Here is a 17,485-nt window from a genome sequence, read left to right as displayed (position 1 = left end):
TGGGAGTAGAACAAAAGCTATTAGGTTTCTTTCATAATTTGGATTGTCAGACATTTGTCTATATTTGTTTCAGTATTTTTTCCCATGCTGATGTAGTGGCAGGCAACATTTTCAGCCCTGTGCAGGAGGGTGGTAGGGAGAACAGTTGGGGGTGGGTGGGGAAAGGCATAAGCTCATAGGCTATTAATAATGTACATTGTTCTTGAGACCACATGTAATATTTCTGAGCACTGGCCAACAGGGAAGGGTACGTGTTCTATTTACGTTGGACTGCATGGCATGATGCAATGGACAGCTGATAATTTAACCACAGAAAAAATCTGGATATTTCTTCTTTAATTGTGTCCTGATAGGGCAGAGAAAATAATTTGTTTTCAGCAGACTGACTTAGAGACAGTGAAAATATTTAATTCAATTACTGGTTCTTGCCTCATAGCCAGAAATTCTTCAAGTAATATTTGCTGAGTGTGTACCATGGAGGGAAATGGAGACAAATGACATTGCTAGTGACCTGCCAGCTTGAGATGAAAACCTTAGCTAATGATTCCAATAAAACTAGAGCAAGAGCTTGGAAGACAAAACTCATGATTACTTACTAGTAAACAAGGGAAAGGATCTTCTGTAGGTACAAAACCACATGGAAATGCCAGCATTTGCACTGGAGAAGGCCCTAGAATAGACACCAAGGGTGCCATGTTCACCCACTCATTTGCTTTGAGCATGTCATTCTTCCTTGTCAGAAGATGATAGTGTCAGAGGTAACAGTGGGCTTCAGTTACAAAGTCCTTAGCATAGTGTAGTCCTTCTACTATTGTTTCTTAGAACTACCCAGAGGAAGCGTTTGTGCAAGGTATTGAGCACCTACTAGGTATCAGGCATGGTTCTGGTATTGGAGAATTGATGGTAAGAGTAAGTATTCAAGGATTTTGTCTTCATGGAGTTTTCATTTTGGAAAGTGAGAGCAATTAATCAAATGGCCAAGTGAATATTTATGCCATTCTGAAGAAAATAAGTGCTAAGAAAAGAAACATAAATTTCTGAGTGCTGATAGCAGTGGAAGGCCCTTGACCTAGAATGAAACAGGATTCCAGAACCCATAGCCCTTGAGTCTGCAGAGTATGGGCTGGAGTTAATTAGAAAAAAGTGTTGTAGGACAAGTATTCCAGGATGAAAGATAGCATGTGCAGAGGCCCTTTGGTGGGTAGAAGCATTATGTGGCCAAGGAATATAGAGAAGGCTGATTTAACAGGATTGTACTAAAGAAGTAGGGAGTGATGTGAGACGAGGCTGGGAAGTGGCCACAGTCAGGCCATACAGGCCTTGCAGGCCATTTTTGAGTAAGGGGCAAATGTTAATGGGTTTTATGTGGAGATGAGAGCAATTGGCTTACACTGACATTTTGAGAACATCATTCTGAGTGAATTGTATGGGTCACAGTGGATGAGGGGAAACTGATTAGTAGGTTGTTATTAGAATATTTCAGGCAAGATATGGTGGTAGCTTCGCTGATGATAGCAATTGGGGTAGGATTAAGAGAGAAATATCATCAAAACTTGGTAATAAATTTGATGTGGAGTTTTGCATGTGAACAGTATGAAGGTCAGCTCCTGAATGCCTGATTTGTGCAGATAGATGGATGAGGTGCCTTTTACTGAGGTAGAGAAGACTGGAATATGACCAAGTTTGGGGCAGGGAGAGGGAATAATGAATAGTTTGATCTTGGATGTGTTAATTTTAAAAAATGTTATTAAATTTTTAATTGTTGCATAGTAATTGTACATATTTATGGGGCACAATGTGACATTTCATTACATGTATACAATATTTAATGCTTAGACTGTGGCAATTGGCATATCCACCCCTGCAAGTATTTGTTTGTTTGTGGTAGGGTTCCTCAAAATCCTCTCCACTAGCTATTTTGAAATATTTGAACCTGATTCCTATTAGCCTTGCCCTTTCTGGTGAATTATCCTTTGAGGACTTTTTTTTCTGTCATAAAATTAAAATCATTCAAAGCTATTAGAGAGCTTCAAGTAATGTCACTGGAAGATACCAAGAGTTTTTTGTCAATGTGGCTAATAGATCTGTTCCCTGAATCCTTCCATCCCTTGAAATAGATTTTCTTTAACTGCAGGGAGCCCCATATCACTGTTTTCCAGGGTGGGTGCCAACTTTTGAATGGCACTTCTAATGGTTTTCTGGAGCAATGAAAAATTTACAAGCTGTTGGAATCACTGCCTAAAGTTTTGAGCATTTATTAAGTTCTATCTCAAAAGGAAGAGATTAAGTAGATTCATTGAATGCAAGAGAGCTAAGCCCCATCATGACTCCTCAGCATCCATTGTGTTAAAGAGGAGTTTGTGTTCCATGTCAGTTGGAGATCAACATGGAAACGTAGCTACTCTTACAAAGATCTGCTGGTTCTGTTCAACTAGGTAGGGAAGAAATGGTAGTGGACCAAGCCAGTACTTGGCATTTGTTAATTTCTTGCCTTTGATGCTATTGATTAGTCTCACAGAAGGGGATGATTATATTCTTTATTAAAGGAGATGTTTATAAATAGATTTATAAATTAATTGCTGATTTGCTCTGAGTTATAAAGCACAAAGAAGAGCCCAATTAATAATGAAAGTTAGGACACAAACATTTTTTAAAATAATTTTAACTTTTGAATATTAGAATCTGTGAAAAATACACATTAGTTCTAGGTCAGTTTTAAGTAGTGAAGTATGTCATTATTTTACTATTTTGCTTAAAATGTTTCAATATTATCTTGGTAAATCTCAATAACAACCAGGTGAACTAAAGTTATACAACCCTAATTTTTTAGAAGGCTTTTAAGCCTAAGGGAAAGTACTTGTGCAAGAACAAAAAGCTATTTTTTACAGACAGAGCATTTTCTGAGTTCAAGACACACTAGTTAATATATTTACCTGTCTTTCTCTCAATTCATGATCATTTCATCTTACTTTTTCTTTTTAATTACAAGTTATGAGTACAGAGACACATGCATTTACCCCAGCCACTTGGGAACCTGAGGCAGGACAGTTGCTTGAGCCCAGGAATTTAAGATCAGCCTGACCATCATCATGAAAAACCATCTCAAAAACAGAACAACACTGTACAAATAATTTTCAAGTTAATAAAATGTTTATACAGCATACAGATTTGGAGAACATATTAAAAAGTTCTGATACTAGATCTAAAACATTAATAAGTATTGAAATGTATTTGGTGAATGTTTTCATCTGAATATTAAAATACCAATTTTATTACTTTTCAAAACATAGCAACAGGAATCTAATTCTTTGTTATATGAAAGCACAATCTAGAACATCAGTAAATTTCAATCCAGGTAAGACTCACAAAAGTGAGTTACTCTTGGTGTTCATGCCCTGTGTAAATAAGAGTAAGAAAGTTTGATCACAAAAGAACAGTGGAAAAAAATAAATGTTCAAATTCCATTCATATTTTTCTTAATATCTTTCTTGATCATATAGAATTCAGGAGTTAGTAATTAATTATAGGAAATTTATCATCTAAATGATATTGTGAAGAAATTCTACATTAATTTTGATTCTGAAATTTTATGTCTTTGCAGAAGTAAGAATAATATTTTTAAATTAGTACATTGTGTTTTGTATATGGTCACATGATAACAAATTGTCCTTGTTATAAAAACAGGTGTTCTTGTCAACTATTAATATCAACTCCTATTGAATGACCAAATTAGTGAATTTCACAGTGATATTTCTATACACTCATATACAATACTTGAATCCTGACCACTCTCCTTAATTCCAATTTTCCCTACTCTCTCTTTTTCATCCCCAGTTACCATCCCTATTCTTTAATATTCCCTCCATAATTTCTCTTTCCAGATACCATATGTTAGGAAGAGAATATGATAATTGGATTTTTTTCTGATTTTTTCACCTTAACATGATGACCACCCTTTTCATCCATTTTACAGTTTTTTCTTCGTTTCTTTTATTAACCTTTTCATGTGAGGTTTGAATTATACCATTTCCTACTATCCTGGGCCTTTAAATTTCTACTCATAAATCTAATATTTTTCTGATGTGTTTATAATTGCTTTGGCCCTTATTATAGATTTCAGTTTACCTTTGGTAATTTTATAGACTATGATTTGGAGAGGTTCTCATATGGCCATGTCCACTTGGTATTCTAAAATCTTATACCTGGATGTCCATAACTTTCACAATATAAAAGAAATAGTTACTTTTGTTCACTGAGAAAATTTGCATTGCCTGCAGCCTATACCTCTTCTCCATTGTGTGTACCAGTGATTCATAAAAGTAGTCTATGAATTGTGTCTAGTGGGTTTGTAAGTTGTTTACAATTGTTTTAATTGTTATTGATATTGTGTGAATGTGATATTTCATCACCTTCAAGCTATGATATTTTTCTTTCACTTGATCTAGTTTGTGGGTCTGACTTCAACTGGATATTTTTAATTTGAGACATTGGGCTCTTCATTTTTAAGATTTCTAATTGATTCTTTTCCAGAATCTGTATTGAATTTTTTTTCCATGTCCTGCATTGTTTTCCTTCATTTACTCAGTTTTTCTTTGCTTCATCTTTGAATTAATTCACAATTTTAAACCCCTTTTCCAAACTTTTTTTCTGGCACTTTTGTCTATTGCATTATCTTTGGAAAGAGTTTCTAGAGTTATGAACTATGAAGCAGTCATGCTACCTTGCATTTTACCTTTCGTATATTTCTGTATTGAAATTTGTACATTTTCAGGGATATATATCTTTTCCACATTTATGTGAGTGTCTGCTAAGGAAATAGATTTCCCTGGATGATGTGTCCTGTGCTATTGGTTAAACGTGTAATGTTGAATTCTTTTCCAAATGGTGTCTGTATTGTAGTTTCCTATGTCTTATCTATGACTCCTGAGTTGTGATAGTTTGCACTGTCAAGAAACAACTTTTTGTGTTGGTGTTGTGAGAGTGGAGTCACGTTATTGGACTAGTAATATAGGCAGTAGAGTATCTGAAATGCATTTTCTGTTGTGGTTCTTCCAAACTTGTCAATAATGTGCTGTCTGCAAATACATTGGAGAGACCTAGGCTGAGGACCTGAATAAATGAAGATCTCATACCTGCATAATTCCATAAGAGTTGCTTCATTTATTTTTAGTTTTGCTTTAGGATGTTCACACCATTTAATTTTAGTTATCTCTATTCATTACTAAATGGGTGTGTTAGGTGAAAACTTTTTATCTCTGTTCTTATTTTTAATTTCTTTCAGCACCAGGTTTTATTTTTATTTTTGAAGATATATATGACAGTATAGTGTATTTTGTACATACATGGGATATAACTTATTCTATTTACAATCAGAGAGAACATTTGACATTTGGTTTTTTGGTATTGGCATATTTTACTTGGTATAATAATCTCAGATTCCATCCATTTACCAGCAAATGCCATAAATTTCATTATTCTTTAAGGATGAGAAATACTCCATTGTGTATATATACCACATTGTCTTTAAATTTCATCTTTTGAAGGCCACCTAGGTTGTTTCCATAGCTTAACTATTGCTGGGCTGCTGTAGATATTGATATGGCTGTGTCACTGTAGTATGTTGATTTTAACATACTACAGTGTGTTTTGGTTATATATGTAGGCCCAACTCTCCATCATGTCAGTTTAGGAACTGACTTCCTCAACAAGACTTCTAAATTGCAACAAATAAAATCAAGAATCAACTGGGTTGATAACTGGTTGAATGGGGTTTCCATTCCAAATTTTCTGAGGAATCTCTGTACTGTTTTCCAGAATGCTTGCACAAATTTGCAGTCTCACTAGCAATGTATGAGTGTAACATTTTTTTCACATACTCTCCAGCATTTATTGTGACTTGCATTCTTGATAATTACCATTCTGACTGAACCAAGAGTGGAATCTCAATGTAGTTTTAATTTGCATTTTTCTAATTGTTGGGACTTTGAGCATTTTAAAAATATATTTGTTGACCAGTTGTATTTCTTGTTCTATTAACTACCAGTTCAGATTCTTTGCATATTTATAGACATCCTGTGCCCACTAGAAGAGAATATAGGCCCAACTGTATTGGGTTATTTGTATGTTTGGGTTAAATTTTTTGATTTTTGTCCATGGGGGCAAGTACTAGGGATTCAACTCAAGGGCATTCAACCACTGAGCCACATCCCCTGCCCTATGTTTTGCATTTTATTTTTATTATTTTTAGTTATAGATGAACACAATTTATTTACTTATCTATTTATTTGTTTTTTATTTATTTATTTTTATGTAGTGCTGAGGATCAAACTCAGGGTCTCACACCAGCAAGGCAAATTTCTAACACTGAGCCCCAGCCCCAGCCCTGTTTTGAATTTTATTTAGCCACAGAGTTGTTTAGTACCTCTTGATGCTCCTGTTTCAGCCTCCTGAGCTGGTTTTTTGAGTTTTTTACATATCCACAAGACTAATGTTCTGAGGTGCAGGTGGTAAAGATTTTCTCTCCTTTTGTAGGCTCTCTGTTCATGTTCCTGATAATTTTCTTTGCTGTGAGAAATCTTTTTACTTTGTTACCTTTCCATTTATTGATTATTGATTTTATTTGTTGCAGTTTAGAAGCCTTATTGAGGAAGCCAACATGATGGAGAGTTGGGCCTATATTTTCTTCCATGGGTACAGGATATCTGGTCTAATGCCTAAGTTCTTGATGTACTTTGTGTTGAGTTTTGTGCAGGAATAGGGATATGGGTTTAATTTGATTCTGCCATATACATATTTCCAATTTTCTCAGTACAACTTGTTTAAGAGGCTGTCTTTTCTTTCAATGTATGTTGTTGGTGCTTTTGTCTAGTTTGAGATAATAATATTTATGTGATTTCTGTAATGTTTTCTGTGTTCCATTGGACTTTTTGCCTGTTTTGGTGTCAAAACCATGCCATTTTTAGCACTATATTATAATTTGAGATTGGATATTGTGATGCCTGCTGCCTCCTTCACTTTTTTCACTAAGGATTGTTTTGAATATTCTGGGCCTCTTGTTTTTTCAAGTGAATTTCATAACTGCTTTTTCTATTTCATTGTAAAATATCATTGACATTTTAATAGGAATTGCATTAAATCTATAGAATTTTGGTAGTATGGCAATTTTGATAACATAAATTCTGCCAATCCAAGACCATCGAAAATCTTCCATCTTCTAAGGGCTTCTTCAATTTCTTCCTTTAGTGTTTGGTAATTGTCATAAAAGAGGTCTTTCACTTCTTAGATTGTTTCCCAATTATTTTGTTTTTCTAATTTTTTGAGCCTATTGTGATTCATCAGCTGAAACATAATTTGTGTACAAGATCATAATTGATTTATGGGTGTTAATTCTATAACCTGCTACTAAGCTGAGTTTGTTTATGAGTTCTAGAAGTTTTGTGGTGTAGTTTTAGAATCTTGTTGTTGGCAAATAGGGACACTTTGAGCTCTTCTTTTTCTATTTATATCCCTTTAATTTATTTAACCAAACTGCTCTGGTTAGAATTTCAATATTCATATGTCGAATAGAAGTGGTAAAAGAGGGCACCCTTGTCTTGTTCTAGTTTTTAGAAATAATTCTTCATTTTTTTCCATTTGAAATGATGTTAGTCTTGGGTTTTGGGGAATAGAGCTTTTAAAATGTTCAGTTATGTTCCTATTATCCCTCATTTTACTACCATTTTGAACATGAATGGGTGCTGTATTCTGTCAAATGCTCTTTATTAAATTATTGAGATAATTATGTGATATTTTTAAGTCTATTTATGAGTTATGTTTTGATTTTCATAGGTTGAACCAACCTTGCATCTCTGTGATGAACTCCACTTGGTCATGGTGCACTATGTTTTTAATATGTTTTTGTATGTAATTTTTCAGTATTTTGTCAAGAGTTTATGCATATATGTTCATCAGAGATATTTATCTAAAGATTTATTTCATTGAGGTATCTTTGTCTGGTTTTGTTATCAGGGTGATTCTTCCTTCATAGAATGAGTTTGGAAGTGTTCTATCCTTTTCTATTTAATGGAATAATTTGAGGAGTTTTGGGTGTAATTTCTTCTTTACAGATTTGGTAGGAATTGACATAGAATTTATCTACTCATGGAATTTTCTTTATTGGTAGCTCCAAATATTGATCCATGAAAAATAAGTGGCTTCAAAAATGCTAGTAGTCTCTGGGCTCAGTAGTACATGCCTATAATCCCAGCAGCTTGAGAGGCTGAGACAGGAGAGGCTGAGTTCAAAGCCAGCCTCAGCAATGGCTAGGTGCTAAGCAACACAGTGAGATCCTTTCTCTAAATAAAATAATGAAGCAAGGATGAGATGTGGCTCAGTGGTCGGGTACTCCTGAGTTCAATCCCCAGTAACAAAAAAAAATGCTAGAAATGAGAAAAAATATGAATTTGTATAAATGCCCATAAATCATTCAGGTCACAATTAAACAGAAAAAGAAAACAATACATTTGAACATATATATATATATATATTTTTTTTTTTTCTATTAGTGCTTTTGTGGTGCCAGTGATTGAACCCATAGCATCATGAAATTGAGGTACATTCTCTGTGAGTTGGGTACATTTAAAGCTGTTGTCTTCCATTTTTAGTGCTTTTGTTCATCAGAATAGGACATGAGGACATATAAAATGCATACTGAAGCATGCTGAAGAAGTGTGGAGTCTATAAAAGACTTCCACTTATGAGGAGGGTTGGGAAAATTGACATCATATTGTATAACACAGTACTAAATGGACCATCCTGCTCTCCTGGGACCAGATAAACTCTTCTTAATGGAATTTTACAGTCTCAAGAAATTGTAGTTTGGGCTGGGTTTTTTGGCTCAGCAGTAGAGCACTCACCTAGTACATGCAAGATGCTGGGTTCAATCCTTAGTACCACATAAAAATAAATAAAATAAAGGTATTATGTCCAACTACAACTAAAAACATATTTTTAAAGAAGTCATAGTTTATAAAATTGTCATCAAAAAGTCTTCTACATTTACCTTGCCATGGGAAATAAGACTCAAATTTGAATAGAATGCATGAATTGAAATAATTCTCTTCTTTTGAGTGGTGAATATAAATTCAGCCTGTATCATTTTAACAGTACAATTTTTTTAAAAAATCATCATTCATCATCATAGTCATCATCATCACCATTATAGTTATCATCATCATTATTTATTTCGCTGTTGGGGATTGAAGCCAGAGCTCATACATTCTATGCTATACATTACCACTTATCTCTTTCCTCTGTCCTACCAGTAAATTCTCTCAGAGGAAATGCCACAAGATTCACATTGTTTTTTTTTCTTTGATTGTTGTTGTTATATTATTTTGTTTTGTTCTATAATGTAAATGAAGTGGGAAAGATTTTCTTCTCCTATGTGGATAGACAATGTTTGGCTCCTTCTGAAAGCATGAGTGAGTTAATAGTCTATGTAAATATTTTATTATATCAGCTACTACATAACAACTTACTGATACCTTTCTAGTGCTTCTTTCTACATTTACCCATGACAATGTGGTGTGGATAAGAGTATATAAACTCTGAAGGTTGCCATCTTTGAACACTTTTACCCTTAAGGGAGATAAAGTTTTGTTTGTACCACACATAAAATAGAAAAAGTAGCTGGAAGTAAGATATTAGTATATTTGCTCTCTCCTACACTGGAATGTCTTTGTAAGCCATCTTTCCCTGGTCTGTTTACTGCTTTTCTTTAACTTCTGTAAACATTTTTATATATTTGTTGATCATCTGTATTTCTTCTGTGAAGTTCCTGTTGAATTTCTTTGCTCATTTATTAAATGGGTGGTAGTGTTATTATTAGTTTTAAGTTATTATTATTATCATCATCATCATCATCAAAATCATCATCATTATTTAGTTCTTTTTTTAAAGAGAGAGTGAGAGAGGGGAGAGAGAGAGAGAGAGAATTTTTAATATTTATTTTTTAGTTCTCAGCGGACACAGCATCTTTGTTGGTATGTGGTGCTGAGGATCAAACCCGGGCCGCACGCATGCCAGGCGAGCGTGCTACTGCTTGAGCCACATCCCCAGCCCCATTATTTAGTTTTTTATTCTGAAGTTAATGCTTTTTCTGAGGTGCAGGTGGCAAAAGTATTTTTCCTATTCTGTTGGTTCCCTTTTCATGTTCTTGGTGTTTTTCTTTGCAATGAAGAAGCTTCTTAGTTTGATGCAGTACTATTTATTGATAATTGATTTTACTTTTTGCAGAAGAGTCTTGCCCTTCCAGCATCTACTATTGGGAGCATGAAGGCACAAAGAAACTGCTCCAAAGACATTTTCAGAGAATTGTTTCTGCTCTATTATGCAGCAAAAATAGCTTCTATAGTGGGTATGTGCCAATATTACAGGATTCTTGAAACCAAGAGTCTAGGAACTGCCTTGTACCAACAGGGGAATAATTTATTGTCAAAGGAGCAGGGAAATGGTGTTTGCCAGTGTTCTGACAACACTCTGTTCCAAAACATAGTGTTGTATGTTAGGACTTCTCTGTTGCACAATGAGCAAGATAGGCATTCTTCTTTGTCGATCCATGGTCAGGCCCACCAATAACTTCTTGTACTTTAGAGATTATATTAAGAAGTCTGTTCCTGAGCTGATATGTTGGAGTTTTTGGCCTACATTTTCTTCCATCAGGAGCAGGGATTCTAGTCTAATACATAAGTCATTGATCCACTTTGAGTTGTGTTTTTTGTGTGGTGAGAGGATTAGGTTTCCATTTAATTCTACTACATATGGATTTCCAATTCTCTCAGCACCATTTGTTGAAGAGGCTATCTTTTCTCCAGCATATTATATTGGTGATTTTGTCTAGTATGAGGTAACTGTATTTATTTGGTTTTGTTTCTGTCTTCTGTTTCATTGGTGGTCTTGCCTGTTTTGTTGCCAAAAGCATACTGTTTTTGTCTTTAGACCTCTGTAGTGTAATTGAAGTCTGATATTGTGATGCCTCATGCTTCATTTTTCTTGCTAGGAATTGTTTAGGGTATTCTAGGTCTCTTGTTTAAGTTATTTCATGATTGCATGTTTTCTGTTTCTGTGAAGAACATCTTTGGGCTCTGGAAGGGAATTGCATTGAAATTTTATAGCACTTTTGGTAGTATGGTCATTGTGACAGTATTAATTCTGACTAAGAACATGGGAAGTCTTTCCATCCCCCAAGGTCTTCCTCAATTTTTTTCTTGAGTGTTATGTAATTTTCATTGTAGAGGTCTTTTACCTCTTTTGTTAGATTGTTTCCCAAGTGTTTTTATACTATTTTGAATAGGATAATTTTCCTAATTTCTTTTTTAGCTCATTCTTTATTGGAGAATAGAAACAAAATTGATTAATGAGTGTTACGTTTGTATCCTGCAATTTGATGAATTCAATTGTGTTCTAAAAGTTTTCTAGTGAGTTTTTTTTTGTGGGGGGTGTTCTAAGTATAGAATCATGTCCTCTTTAAATGGAGCTAGTTTTAGCCCTTTCTTTCATTTTGATATCCCTTTAATTACATTCCTTTGCCACATTGCTCTAGCTAGAGATTAAAGGACCTGATTTGTTCAGCTCTCTGTTTATCATTCAATAGTGAATTTGGTTATTCGGTGTTTTATTCCATTATGATCTGATAGATTGCAGGGTATTATATCTACATTTTGTATTTGCTTGGAGTTTCTTTATGTACTAATAGAAGTTGTGAAAGTGGGAATCCCTGTCTCATTCTAGTTTTTAGAAGAAATTCTGTAGTTGTTCTCCATTTAGAATTATGTTGGCATTGGGTTTGTCATGTATAGCTTTTACAATGTTGAGGTTTGATTCCTTAATTCCTGTATTTTCTAGAGTTTAAAGCATGAATGGATGTGGTATTTTGTCAAAAGTAGATGGTGCATCTATTTGGATAATCATGTGTTCTCATCTCTGTGTCTATTTGTGTGATGAATTACATTTATTGATTTCCATTTGTTGAATCAATTTTGTATTCCTGGGATGAAACTCACTTGGTCATGGTGCACTATTTTTTAAAATATATTTTTGTATGGGATTTAGCAGTATTTTATTGAGGATTTTTGCATCTATGTTCATCAAGGATATTAGTCTGAATTTTTCTTTTTTTGATGTGTCTTTGGATTTGGTAGCAATGTGAGATAGGCTTCATTGAATTAACTTGAATAGTTCCCTCTTTTTTACTTTCATGAAATGATTGAGGAGGATTGGTATTGGTTCTTCTTCAGAGGTTTGGTAGAAATAGGTTGAGCATCCATCTGGTCCTAGGCTTTTCTTTGTTGGTAGAGTCTTGACGACTTCTTTATTCTCATTATTTGCAATAGATCTGTTTAAATTTTCTATATCCTCTGGTTCAATTTGGGTACTTCATGTTTCCAGGAATTTACTGATGTCTTTAAGATTTTCTAGCTTATTTGGATATAGATATTGAAAAATAGACTCTATTTATGCTCTGTTACAGTAGTGTCTATGCTGATATTTCCATTTTCACCATAGATTTTAGTACTTTGCATGTTTCTCTCTGTGTTAGCTTGGCTAAAATTTACCAATTTTGTTTATTAAAAAATTAATTAATTTCTTTTTCAATATTTGATTTTATCAGTTTCATCTTTGATTTTTATTATTTGCTTTCTTTTGCTGATTTTAGTGTTTTTCTCTAGGTCCTTAAAATGTAATGTTAGATTATTTGCTTAGTAGTAAAAGAAATAAAGAGTAAAGAGAGAACAATGGAATTTGATTATTTGTAAGAGAAACGAGAGATATAGAAACAAAGGGAAATAAAAGATTTGAAACAGAATAAAAAGCCAGTGCAAAATATGCTAATTGAAATCTTTAACCCTCAGAAACAGATAATGGAAAAAATAACTATGTTTAACAATGGCACAAATGAAGAACCAGAAACATATGTAGATGTGCAAATGTATAAATATTCATCATGCATCCATCTGTACACAGAGAAAAACTAAAACAACAATAACAACAACAAAAATAAAAACCTGGTTTGTTACTGAGATTATGTGCTTGTTGTCTGTTCCAAAGTATCTTTCCATATCTCAGTTTCCCTTCTCCATGGAATGGCATGGGGAGCTGTGAGAAGTGCTGTCAGCTGCATCTCCATGATAAGGGTTATGCTGCATTGTACAAGATATACTCAGGGAAGGCAGTGAGGTCCAGTATTTTCCCCAATTGTTTTATTCCATGGGAAGTTACTAGGCATAAATAAATAAATGCACACCTCGTACTATACCTCACTCTTCTCCTCAGGGCTACATTCATGGGACAGTGAAGCCAATCCTTTACCATTCTGTATTTCCAGGGCACTGTTCTTTCTGACATCCTGAGGTCTGCTATCAAGCACCAAGCTCCATCAATCCTGCTCAATGAGATTTTGAAGCCACTGCCACTGGTTTTGGGCACTGTTGTGTCAAGGGAAGAGAGGAGGACAGGCTCTTTTTGGCTTATCTGACTTGCATTACCTCCAGGAAAAATACTGTCCATGCCAGGAATTTTACTGATTTGCTAGGCTCAGTTTAGGCCTTGTGGCTGGTGTCTGCCAGATTTATGTATCGGACTGAGCCTCAACACATGGATCTAAGTTCTCAGTCTGAGTTGGAGCCACTGCAGTAACAGATGTTTAAATATATCTCCAGCTTCTGCTACCTGTACATAGCAGGCAGACTGGTGGTGACTTTCATTCCACAGTTTAATGAGTAGAAAAACTTGAGTCTGCCCAGGGCAGGCTTGACCCCTGGTCCCAGATTCTGCATTCCAAGACTGTCTGCAGCACTTTTGTTCTTATTATTATTATCTTTTTTAATTTTAGGTGGACACAGTATCTTTATTTTATTTTTACATGATGCTGAGAATTGAACCCAGTGCCTCATGCATGCTAGGCAAACACTCTACCTCTGAGGCATAACACTAGCCCCTTGTCTGCAGCACTTTTCAATCTTTTCCGTCCTCATGTACTGATTTCCCCCACTCACATCAGAACCTAAGCTTCAGTTCTGTTTCTCATCTTCATCTGATGCACCCCAAATTCCCCAGTTTTCAAGGCTCTCTGTCCAATATTGAGTATCAGGGGCATGCTTTAATCCCCACCTCACAGAGAAGTAATTTTCTCACTCTCTGAATCCCATGTCATGGAGCTGTGAGAAAAGCCACTTCCTGCTTGTCTCCCCTTGTTTGACACTGATATCTTTATCCTATTTTATGTGACAAAGATAAGGTTTTCTTTCATTTTTACAGCTTTTAGTAAAGATTAAGGTTATGGGACCAATAATTTACTTTTAAGTACCAAACTTTTATAATCCCCATGTTTCTTCCTTGCATTTGATAAGTACAAAGTGGGAGACATAGGAATTTTTAATGCATTCATTAATTACCTGTCAGAAATACAATTAATATTAATTCTAAAAATTTCTCCAATATGGGTCTGGAGGAATATTTTATAACAAAACATCAGTGTCATAAGCTTTTAATATTTTTATTTCTATTTTGATTAGATATATATTTAGACAGGCCACTGATTGAGATTCCTTTTAGTTTAACCTTATGTCAGGAATCTGTATATTTAAGGAATGTAGACTTCAAGTTTGGAGACTGCCACTGATTTTTGCAGATGAGAAACTGGGAAATGGATTCCCAGAGGAAGGAGGACATTTACATAATAGTTAGGGAAACAGAGGTACAAATACCAAGACTCTGCTTTTCTGGCAGTCTTTCCCCTTGAGAGTCTGTAAAGGTTTTAAAATGCTTCCTAGTTTATGAGGACTTGAATAAAGTGGGAATGACACAGGAAAAAAAATCAATTTTATAATTTATTTCAATGTGTCTGAAAGATGTATTCTAATAACATTTAGAATACATCTTTCAGACAAATTTTGTAGCTTTCAATTTTTTTTTAAAGTTCCAGAGAACTCTTTGCACTTTTTATGTATAAAGGGATTGGATAGTGTATTATTACTGGTGATTTCCATGCTGAATAACAAAGACCGACATTTTCAAGCCACCTTGCTTAGTATTTGACTCCTGGAATTCCAAGATAGGGAACTGTGCATCTTGCTACCTTGTCTTGAGTTATCAGAGGTTTGTTTCAGTTCAGGTGGAAGAAAAATGCCAGCTATTACATGGATTTTAAGTTCAGTCTTCAAGACAGGCAATTTGCAAAAATAAATTATTATCAGGTTCTGCTGATTTATTGGCTTTTTCTCTGAATTGGAACTAAGAGTGCCTTCATTGAATATTTTATAGATTCACAGCAGTAGAGACAGAAAGAGGTAAATACGAGCTATTTTTTTAAATGGAGGTCATATTTTAATTATGCCAATCAAGAAACACCATTTATTTAATAAATTACACCTTAACTTTAAACAGAGTTTACTTTAAAAAGAAAACTACTCACCTGTTTTTTTATACATTTTTGCTCTAAAAATCTTCTAAAAAATCACATCCATGTGATTGCTGCTTTGCAAGGGTTGAGAGCAAGTATAAAGCTCATAATAAGGTAAAGTGATGTTTTGTAAAGCTCATGTTCTTGCTCTGAATTTTGTGTTTTAAGATGTTAATGCTGAAAATGTAGCTATATTTTTCTTACATTTTATATGAAAATTTACTAATAATCCATTTTAAAGAATTATGTTGAATTTTTTAAAAATTTTTTTTTGTATCAATGTTCTCTTAAGTACTTGGAGGTCCCGGGGGTAGGAAGGAATGATAGCCTGGGAAATAAATAGTAACAGAAAAATTGCAGCTTTTTAACTGCAGAAAAATATAATATTTTAGTCAAGGATTTTTGGGTCAGTTTATATTACTGTGGTTTTAAATCATTCTTACATGACTTACAATATCCATTCCTAAATTAATTTTTATAGAATTGTGGAATTTCCCTGGTGCCATTAGTTTGGAATGTATAATATACATTGCATATAACTTTTCTTTTTTCACTTGGACCCTTGATGTTTTGGTATCATAACATTTAAGGAGACTTGTATTCTCTATTTCACTCCTTGGCTCTGTATTTATACTAAAGTAATATTGCGAATTGTGGCAACCCAGTAATCTAGAATCTATATCTTAATACTTGCATTAAGAAGGGCTTACATATCCATACATTGAGTCTTTCCACTAAAACTTTCAGTAATTTTAAAAACTATAAGTAAATAGCAGATAGATTAGAAGAACATAAGGAAGTACTAGGTCCTGAATTAGAACAAATTAAATTCTATGCTTTTATAATTATATCCTAGTATATAAATTCTATTTTGATGTATAACTGAAAAGAACCAATAAAAATTCTCAAAAAATATCAGGTAATGAAATTTTCTAAAAATTTACTCTTCATCTAATCGAAGATTAGATGGCATGTGCAAAGTAATAACCAGTTTAGAAGCAGAAACTCCAATAATTGAAATACTTTAGTTTCAGAATTGTTGTTTTTTCATTATACTTTCTTAAAATATCCAAATTCTATGTCACACTCTGAAATTTCAAATTTTAGATGTTTCTATATTTACTTAAATGTTCATTGCAAAACACTACTATTTTATAAACTATTCTAGGTTAGGAAATATATTAAAATATTGCCTATAATTTCTCATATTGTTAGTCTTTTTCAAAAGTATTCTAAATAAATATGGATATGATTTTTTTATTCTATAACATTCAACTTAAAAATAGTATAATGTATTTCAGTATTTGTGTAAAAATCAATTGAAGATAAGGGGAGTGACATTTTGGAGATATCTCTGTCATGGCTCATAATCCTTACCCCATTAGTGAGAGAATTTTAGTTTGAGTATACATCAGAATGCTTATTCTGTTGTACCCTGCAGTAGTGGAGAACATTAATTATTTTGTCAACTTTGGTTCTTATTATATTTTAATTTTTTTTCTTCCTAGAACATCCCAGAAGAAGGAAAAGAATTAATTGAAGCTTCCAGACAATCCATGAAGAATGGTAAGATATTTGAAGACTGCCTGAAATTCTGATGCTTATTGACTTTAAATTACAGAATTTTGGCCATTCCTTCCCTCCGGCGGAGGTGGGGGAAAGAGGAGTCGTTCTGTTTAACCCTGGGTTCCCGGAACTCGCTTTAATTTGCTCAATTTGCATTTTGCTAATTATTCCTCCTTTCTCTTTTACATTCTCTGGCTCACCTCTTTCCCCTATACCAAAGTCTAGTTTGTAGTCAATGCCGACTGGGGCAAGACCTAATCTTATCCTTTCCCCTCCACCCCCCACCCCCAGCCATTTTCATAGCTTTCCATCGAACTCTGCAAATTTTGCAATAGGGGGAGGGATTTTTAAAATTGCATTTGCAAAGTTCGGTATCTGGGCAGACGGGGGGAGGGAGAGAATGGGGAGCAGGCCCCGCCCCTACCGCCTTTGCAAATAAAAATCCAGAGGGGGCGGGAAGAGCAGGAAGTGGCGGTGCGA

The 17,485-nt window shown here is 34.2% G+C and overlaps 1 pseudogene across 1 annotated transcript in view; it reads left to right on the top strand.

The window, feature by feature from the left end:
- LOC144249078 (profilin-1-like) overlaps positions 1–17,485 on the top strand; it is a 31,586-nt pseudogene that overhangs the window by 13,445 nt on the left and 656 nt on the right. The window contains exon 2 of the transcript XR_013342142.1: positions 16,948–17,005. The product of XR_013342142.1 is annotated as a profilin-1-like (transcript). The remainder of the gene's footprint in view (positions 1–16,947; positions 17,006–17,485) is intronic.

The sequence above is a fragment of the Urocitellus parryii genome, chromosome 11 (assembly GCF_045843805.1).
Source record: "Urocitellus parryii isolate mUroPar1 chromosome 11, mUroPar1.hap1, whole genome shotgun sequence".
Lineage (NCBI taxonomy): Eukaryota > Metazoa > Chordata > Mammalia > Rodentia > Sciuridae > Urocitellus > Urocitellus parryii.
This window is presented reverse-complemented; position numbering and strand designations above follow the sequence as displayed.